Source organism: Quercus robur, chromosome 8, assembly GCF_932294415.1.
Source record: "Quercus robur chromosome 8, dhQueRobu3.1, whole genome shotgun sequence".
Lineage (NCBI taxonomy): Eukaryota > Viridiplantae > Streptophyta > Magnoliopsida > Fagales > Fagaceae > Quercus > Quercus robur.
The window spans coordinates 53,774,356-53,783,874 of record NC_065541.1 but is presented as its reverse complement, the minus strand read 5'-3'; the positions used below and the strand labels follow the sequence as shown (position 1 = coordinate 53,783,874).

Here is a 9,519-nt window from a genome sequence, read left to right as displayed (position 1 = left end):
TGCTCGTATACTAAATAGTTTGAATTACAAGTGTTTATGAGTACAAACCAGATTTTGAGTAAATCACTCAAGAACATTTATTCGACTTTGATAAAGAGAATATGGGTTCGGTACGGCCTAACTTAATATGATTTTTTTGAGAAATGCACAAGTTAACTATAAAAATGAGAAGAATGAAGTGCACACATGATCAAGCAATAAATATAAATTATTTCAACTTACAAGTACAATGTCACTTGATTACCTAAGAACACAAGTACAAACTTAAACTAATAAGCCTAATTAATAATTAGATTACAAGAGCCTGCTCCTAAATTACAGGAGAGTATGGACATCTCTACAAGTGTGAATTGATTTGCCTACATCCATGCTCGTATGGACATCCCTAGCTACAAGCATACACTGATCTCTCTTGATAGAGGTTTGCATTGTTGGATGATGTTGGAGAGCTTTCTTCTAAAACCAAATCTTCAATTTGTGGTAATAGATAGTAGTTATTTCCAGTAAACCAAGGAGGGGTGGTTATTTGTAGTAAATAACTACAATTTACAAATGTTATCCTTCTGCCAGTATTTTCCACATGACATAAGTAACTATTAAAATTTATTTTCATGTAAACAAGAAGAAAAAATGAAAGAGTTAAAGACTCTGAATATATAACATATAAAAGGTGAAGGTGGTCTAGTGTGCTCTTTACTAGTCTCGTGTACATGTGTGCTTATGTAAGATTAGCAATTTTTAACTATGTCCTAAGCTTCACTGAAGCTTAGAAGACAGTTAAAAATTGCTTGCTTATGTAAGAATGAAAGCATTTTACGTTGCTTGCTTTGTCGCTATAATTATCCTGGCTTTTGTATACTGCATGTCTGGCTTAAGACAAATCTTCATACTCGAGATCAAACCTGAGGAAAAATAAGAACCCATGGCTGCAAATTAGGCCTTCATCATGAATTTTTGTTAGTAAGATCATGATTTGCATGATATATCATGATATACGCCTTTAAAAAAGAAAAAAAAAAGAAAAGAAAAAGAAAAGGCAAGGAAATAAAATGATGGGGTTTCATATTGGGGATGAGTTTCAAACAAGCAAACATTGAACATTTTTATTTATTTTTTTAATTAAATAATTGCAATGGAGGGATTTCAACCAGTTGAGTTATAAGAAAGGTTAATTTAACTATAGTTGTGGATTGAGATATGCATAATATGTATGAATTCTGCTACCCATTGATTGTGCGTTTGGTTCCACTTTAAGGAGCCAAAGTGCACTTTTTGAAGCTAAAATTTCAAAATGAGTGTTGGGTAACATAATGCAAAAGTGTTTTGAAAGAAAGTTACGTTTTCAAATACAAAGGGCTTGCGCATTAACGTGTAGATAGCCAATACCAGCAATTGCAAAAAGCCACAGCCCTTTATTAAATATTACTGTTGGAATGGTAGGATCAATTCCCAAATTGCCCACATATTTCTTAAAAACCCAATTGTACCCTTTGATAAATCAACAAATAACAACATTTGTTATCCATTCCGTAACACATATTTTATTATCTTTTTACATTATCATTTCGTGCTCCATGATGATGAAATTTTTTTAGATTTAATTAATATTAATAAGAAGTCATTAGTAGTAATAACAAATAATTATGACACTAAAAAAAACTAAACACAAACATTATTAAAATAATACCAATAATAATAATAATAATAATAATAATAATAATAATAATAACAATAATAATATTATTATTATTATTATTATTATGTAGTTGATACCACCGCACATCCTTGGAGTGTGGGGGGCAAGGGTTAGGGTTTAAGTTTCTAAGAGAGAGTTTCACATACATATACACTTAGATTAGATTAGAGTAGAATTTCTATCTTGTATTAAAAAAAAAAAAGTAGTTGATTACTCCCTTATATATACATTGTCCTTTTTGATAATTTACAACTCAAACCGCTAACCAAATACTCAACTTTTTCAAAAAGCAATTTTTAATAGTTTTTATCAAACACTCAATTTTTTTAAAAAAAATCCAGTTTCATACTGCACTTTTTGAAATTTCCACTTTTTTCAAAAAGCACAATATCAAAAAGTTGAACCAAACTCACCTTGAATAGCTTTGTGTTGGGGGAGTGAAACATGTTAGGGAGACTTTAATTAAAGGTTAATATAATATATAGGGACACCACTTAAGCCTATGAGCAAATTCTTACGCATTTTTTTAAAAGAAAAGGCAAGGAAAGAAAATGATGAGATTTCATATTGGGGATGAGTTTCAAACTACTAAACATTTAATTACAATGGAGCAAGGAGGGTTTGAAACTTAGTCAAGTCCATGACCGGGGCGCACATGCTAGTCCATTGGTGGTCTAGGTAACCTAGCTTGAAAGGCAAGTACTTGGGCTCCTGGAGCCTAATTGACCTCAAATTTAGGTTGTTCTTCGAGTAACTGAAATGGAAATCGAATGGAAATTGGGAGCATATTGGCTTCAACCCAATTCGATCGAGGGATAAAGGCGGGTTATACTGGATTTTCTACTTTTTCTTAGGGATAAAGTTAGGGCTTTGGGGAGAGAGAAGGTATGTGAGGAGCATGAGGGAGACAAAGAGTGGAGGTGGTTTTTGGCTGGAGAGACGAATTTTAGGAACATTTCTTTAGGGTTTAAACAAGGTTTTACACTTCAATACTTTTTATAGCTCGTTTGGGTTTTTGAATGTCTTCAATTGTGAATTGTGACAACATTTGTTTTTGAAAATCTGGGCCTTTTATAGTAGTTTAGAGCGAATTAAAGAAAATTGGCCTGGCTTCCAAATTCAGCAATTGAGGTAGCATCATTGAACAGAATTGAGAAATGCTACCAACACAATATTACATCCGTTAGTTTGATTTGCTTTTACTAATTTTTATCCAAGCTCAACACAATATGATGTCTACACACTGCACAGCTACAAATTGAATAGAATTGAGAAATGCTACCAACACAATATTACATCTGTTAGGTTGATTTGTTTTTACTAATTTTTATCCAAGCTCACCACAGACATCACTTTCTTATCTACCATTAACAACTTGTCATCTTAACAATTATGAAATCTTTTGTAAAAATTTATGACTCAAGAGGTATGGAACATAATTATCATAGTTCACTGGCATTGCATATCGGCAGCTGCTAAGTAGAGTGCTAGTACGCATTTTATCAGGTTTCACCGTAATCCATGGATTGCTTGTTTGACATATAGATGCAACATCTTCAACAGATGGCTTAGGCCATGTGCACAGGGAATAAAATAAAATAAAGTTGGAAAAGATCCAGAGGGGGGGGGGGGGTGGGGGAGAATAAAAAAGATTATTAGATCTGCATCCACGCTTAGTGATAGTGCATGTATAGCACTAGGTATTCTGCTGTCAAAATTGTGTGAATCCCATCTAAGGGATCTATACAATAAATAGCCTGACATGATTATCGGATTCAATACAGTCTCCTCATTCTCAATCATTCTTTGGTTCTTTTCCTACACTAGTATTGGATTGGATTGGATTGGATTGGATAGGGAAGAGCACCAAAGTGGGCACGAAGAGGCTTACAAGGGAGAATTATCTAGCATCATTCACAGTTGGTGGAGACTACAAACCAGTGGACCCCACACATGTTGATTGCTTCAACCATTACATAAGATATAACTTCCATCCAATTCTTCTAGGGTCACACACTTCGCCACAATTTGCAAATTTGTCAACTTGTGATTGAATTACATCACTTACACATGAGACCACTACTGGTACTTGGTGAAAAGTGATCCAATCATCACTTGACACATATATAAGTTGTAACAAAGTATATGTCCCTAGACTTTTTGACCTCCATTATGGATCTACAGGCAAATAATGGGTGCATGACAATACCCTTTTTAGTATGATACTACAAGAACCTATCGCTTTTGCTTGTACTTGATCTTCGAAGAATAGAGAATACAAACATAACAGTAACGAACAACATCCAATTGGTGCTAAAGGAACTACTCCTCATCATCGTGGAAGTCCTGTTGGCCCCTGGTGCCATCCACACTGTCACAACCCTCTTCACCACAAACCAAACTACCATCTGTTGAACTACCATCCATATCATCAAAAGATTCACGGTCTGGAAGGAAGCATCCATCTTCTACAGGCTTGTAGTCCTTTCCTCTCCAAACCACAATTTGCGCCTTCTCAAATGTAACCAGGATACGAGGCACCATGTCCTGCATCAACATTGGAAAATATCTGACAACTAAATAACTCAAGAGACTAAAATTTAAAACGCCAACTAAGTTATGAAACACACAAAAGGAGAGTCCCATCTTGCCCATATTTTTCAGCTGCTGTATAACCATCACTAGACATTGCGAAAATAATTGCTGCAAGAAGGGAAACCATAGGAAGTAAAAAGTGCCCAAGTTTTTCTTAATGACAACCAACTAGGTGGATGTCCAACAGCAAGCTCCATATACAAAAAGGATATTGAGAAAATTAAGCATACATTTCAACACAATTTAAAAAAAGAAAAAGATATTGGTCATTTGGTCACTAGTTGTTTCACAGAGAATGTAGATTTAACAGACAATACGAACTTATCTTCAGTAAGAAATTCAATGTTATTCTTGAAAAAAAAAAAAAAAAAAAAAGAGAAAAAGAAAAAAAGAGATGAATATTCAGATATTCAACAGTGTGGAGACAGCTGTTATTGAGTTGAAATCGGTTTCCTAAGATCATTGTGAGCCACTGGCTTAGGCAATCTGCAATCTACTTCATTTTTAGGATTTTGTTGATTATTTAATCATTTGATTGCAATTCTATAAAGGAATGCTGCACATACGGTTTGTGTATACTATTCCTGTGCATCTAATAAACTTTAATTTACCTATAAAAAAAGAACAAATAAATGTATTTATCATATTAGTAAATATAGGAAACCTCATGCAGACAAATTTGAATTCAAGTATTTTACCCTGAGTTTGCAGCCTATTTTCTTGTAATCACTCTTCTCAAGACACTTGCAGTCTATCCGAACCAGTTCACAGGAGAGGAAAGCATCTCTGACCTTGGGCACCAGACTACCATAATAACCATTCTTGGCTGCAGTTGGAGCTTCTGAGTTAGTGGACAACAAACATACACCTATTGTTGTAAATTACAAAACTAAAAAAAAGTCTTTTTAAGTAGCATATACCAAGTTTTGTTAAAGGGGGAACAGCTAGTCCTCTCTTTCTCATTTCCTTTGTCTCCTCAATGCTTAGGCCATCAATTGTAGTCTTGAAGACTTGATCAGCCTGGGATATACAGGCTCGTGGGATCTCCACAGCCTCAATGGAATCACAGGCCTTTTCTTGGGATGATAGTACCTGCCTCTATATGATACAAGTAGGCCACCATGTCTGTGGATGATCTTTCCAAATGTTTTATCCTGAAAGTAACACATCAAACTTGAATATAACACTTCTACCAAGGTAAGATGAAAATTCAGGGCCATTTAGAGATATAAAATTCCTTTTGTAATGGGTTCTCAAAAAAAAAAAAAAAAAAAAAATCCTTTTGTAATGAAAAGAAATGCAAGGAGATATCCTGATGTAAACGCTACTCCACCTACATGAGGCACTGCAAACTATAGTACAACAGATTCATAAAAAGCTAAACTTCAATGTTATTACTTTTTTAGGCAAGATACCTCATGCTAAAGAAAAGGAAGAGCTGCTACATTAGAAGAAATCACAATACCTCGAGCTGAGTGCACACATTTTTCATGTCCACAGTGGGAACACCTAAACATTCTCCTCACTGCTTCGGCATGTTTCCAATTATTGTGGATATCATTCAGCATGTTGTGGGTTAAACCATCTCTTCCTACAAAAAAGACACAGATACTAAGTCAAAAGCAGTGATAAGAAAAGGAAATATAGGGGAAAGAAAATGTTTCTTTTGTTTAGTAAAATGGTTCAGACTTTAAGCCTTTGTAATCCATTAATCCTAGAAGTGCATTTCATTTTGACATCTAACGCAGGTTACTCCAAGAGAAACATGGCAAGATGCGAGGGCAAAACTAGAGGAAGTCTGACTTGGTATTCGTTTGGATTGGGCGTCTGCGTTTACAAGTTTGCGTTTTCTGGCTTTTTTTTTTTTGTTTGTTTTGTTTTCACGCGTTTCAGGGAGTAATGTGGCTATTGTTCATGAATAGTAGCCGCAAAGGTTGACTTTTCCATGGTGAACAGTGCACCCATGCACTGTTTACGGACCCACAAATTCCACTTTTTAGTAACTTTTTCATTAAATATGAGTCCTATGATACTATTCACACATTTAAAAAATTTTTTGCTACAGTGTTTTCAGTTTCAGCAAAAATAAGTTCAATCCAAACAGACCCTTGATGTTAGAAAAATGAGGCATTTGAACGGCTGCCTTTCAATAAAAAATTTCGCGAAGTGATTTACAGTTCTAATTATTCTGGTAAAATGGTCATCTCTTTGATCTGTCATAGTATTTCAAATAAAAAAATGACCAAAGATCAATGATTTTTTTTTTTTTTTTATTGGGTGCAAGAATTATGGAGGATTGTGAGAAGAATCTTGGTTTGCCAATGGTTGGAAGAAAATCTAAGATCAATTCATTTAAGGAGCTGCGGGAAAAGATTACTAATAGAGTGTTGGGATGGAAGGAAAAATATATTTTTAAGGCAAGGAGAGAGATCCTAATTAAAACTGTTGCTCAAGCTATTCCCACTTACTCTATGAGTATTTTTAAAATCCCAAGGGCCTTATGTGATGCTATTAATTCTATAGTAGCTAAATATTGGTGGGTTCAGTCAAAAGATGAAAAAAAAATCCATTGGATCAATTGGAAAAAACTTTGTACTAGAAAAGAGAGGGGTGGTATGGGGTTTAGAGATATTCAAGCTTTTTATTTAGCTATGTTAGCTAAACAAGCTTAGCGATTGATTCATAATATTCACTCTTTGTTCTATCGGGTGTACAAGTCAATATATTTTCCAAATTGCTCATTTATGGATGCGGAGACTAGCAGCAATCCTTCATACGTTTGGAGAAGTCTTTTGGCAGCTAGAGATGTCATCAAGGAAGGTTCAAAATGGCAGGTAGGGGATGGAAGCAACATTGAAGTTTCAAAACATAAATGGTTGAGACATAAACCAGTTTTTTCTGGGAGATACTCGGCCTAATTTATTGGTGAAGGATCTGATTGATAGTACCACAAGACAATGGGATAGAGAGAAAATATTTGACCTGTTTGCTCATAAGACACGTATGGAAATTTTGCAGTTACCACTGACACGGTTGTATTCACGAGATAGGCTGGTTTGGAAGGAAAACAGGTCTCAAAAATTCTCTGTTAAATCTGCATACCAGGTTGCACAAAGGATGAGAGAGTTGGATCAGGTTGAACATTCAGGGATGGTGGCTGACAGAGGTGTTTGGAGACAGTTGTGGAGTCTGAATGTACCTTCAAAAGTTCGGATGTTTGTATGGAGAGCATGCTCAAACATTTTGCCTACTAGAGATAAGATAACTTGCATTGCGAAAGATTAATGTTGATCCATGGTGTGAGTTCTGCTGCCAGCAATTGGAGTCTGCTGCTCATTTACTTTGGGAGTGTCCGTTTGCAAGGAATGTATGGGCACTTTGCAGAGGAAAAATTCCGAAATGTTCAAATCATGTTCAAGACATTTTCATGTTATTTCGCTGTTTGATTGATAGAGTTTCACAGCAGGAGTTGGAGCAATGGGCAATGACTACTTGGGCAATTTGGAATGCTCAAAACAAATATTATTTTGAACATATACAAACTCATCCCAAGTCTATTCTTGATGGCGCAATTGGTTTTCTACAGGAGTATCAAAGGCTGGTGGCTGCTCAATCACATAGCTAAAGGCTTTAATTGAGTATTTATTTGTTTTGTTGCTGCTGTTATGTATGGTCACGATCTGTATTTCGCTGCATACTTGTTAGTCTGTATTTCTCTGCATACCTGTTATGGTCTGTTTTCAGTTTCTTGCTCACTCTGTATTCAGTTTTCTCGTTTCCCCTGTATTTGGATTTCAGGGCAGTCTTATATGTATTTGTAATAATTTTAACATTTTTTAAGAACTAACAATGGTTATTTTGTAAGCTTCTATTTTTATTTTTGGGTTTACAACTTTAATAAAATAGATAGATTAAACATTTTTTTAAAATCAAATAAGAAATATATTAAAAGTTTGATTGGAATACATTTCTAAAAGTGTTTTTTCTTTTTTTTTAACACAACAGAACTTTCAAGCAAAGCCATTGTATATCGTGTTTGACTTTTGATGCCTAAAGCCAACCATTTTCATTAGGAATGTTACTTTTTAACAAGCTGTATCTTTAATCAAGCCGTACTAAACAAGCCGATATATACCTGTTCCGTTACAAACGTTTATTATACTTTCAGCCTCAAATTAACGCGTATAGTTCCGTATCATTGCCAATATGACTGGAGACGTGAGTCTTTTTATAGATTACGGACGTACGTGATCAATATGCGTATCTTACGCGTAAAAACTAACTAGGCTTAAAACTGTCAACTTTAGATTATTATCTTGATTTATTGAAAGGTGTTTGGGTAAAGAAAGAAGCAAAAATACTTTAAAAACCTTTAACGTGTTCAAAACTGATTGGTGTGTGTAATTTAAAAATAAAATTATCTACAAAACCTTGACTTAAACTGCCAATTTTTTAATTGTCGTAGTGTTATCATGTTATGCCTTAATTTTTTAAGCATTGTTGTGTACATCTATGCTATGTTGTGTTGTGTCATATGTGTCTGTCCATATTTCTTAAGTATTTAAATTTTATGAAGTCCATAGATAAAGAAAAATTTCACATATTCCTTTTTTTCTTTTTTCTTTTTGGTGTTGTGGTGGATTCAAATGAGATGAATGATATAACTTTATGTGATAGAATTTTTGAAATCTTATGTGAAATTTTTGGTGTACATAGCTGAACTGTTTAGACTCTTTCAATTTACATGAGAGGAATCTATCCTACTTAAACATTGTCATAAAGATAATTTCATATAGAAAAAAAATATAGTTTCTTATAAAATACTAGTATAAAATAAATTTATAGACATCGGCTAGTTTTAAAATAAAACTCAACTATTCTCCTTAAGAAGCTTTTAAGCTACCTTATTTTTACTATTGGATACTGATAGGTTGACTAGCTTGAATTGGAATTCAAGAAAAATAGGTTCCTTGTGCTGTGGTTTCTTCTTTCTTCTCAAGCAAGAATATTTTGAGGTTGTTTAAAAGTTCAGATCTGTAAAATTTTATAATTAAATCAAAGAACATGAGGTAAATTGTTTAAAATTCCGCCATACCAAATTACCAATGCCAGTCATCTCACAGATCGCAAATTGGTAGGTTCCACTCAAAAGAAGCTGAATTATGAATTTCATTTAAATTAGAGTCTTTATTTAAAAGTAAAATTTGGCAATGCAACAAATTGGGGAA

At 34.1% G+C, this 9,519-nt stretch overlaps 1 long non-coding RNA gene across 1 annotated transcript; it reads right to left on the bottom strand.

The window, feature by feature from the left end:
* Window positions 1–4,248: 4,248 nt before the first annotated feature.
* Window positions 4,249–5,298, bottom strand: LOC126697040 (uncharacterized). Its single transcript, XR_007646136.1, has 3 exons — window positions 5,212–5,298; window positions 4,990–5,117; window positions 4,249–4,399 (listed from the first exon to the last, which is right to left on the bottom strand). It is a non-coding gene; the product is annotated as an uncharacterized LOC126697040 (long non-coding RNA).
* Window positions 5,299–9,519: the final 4,221 nt, after the last annotated feature.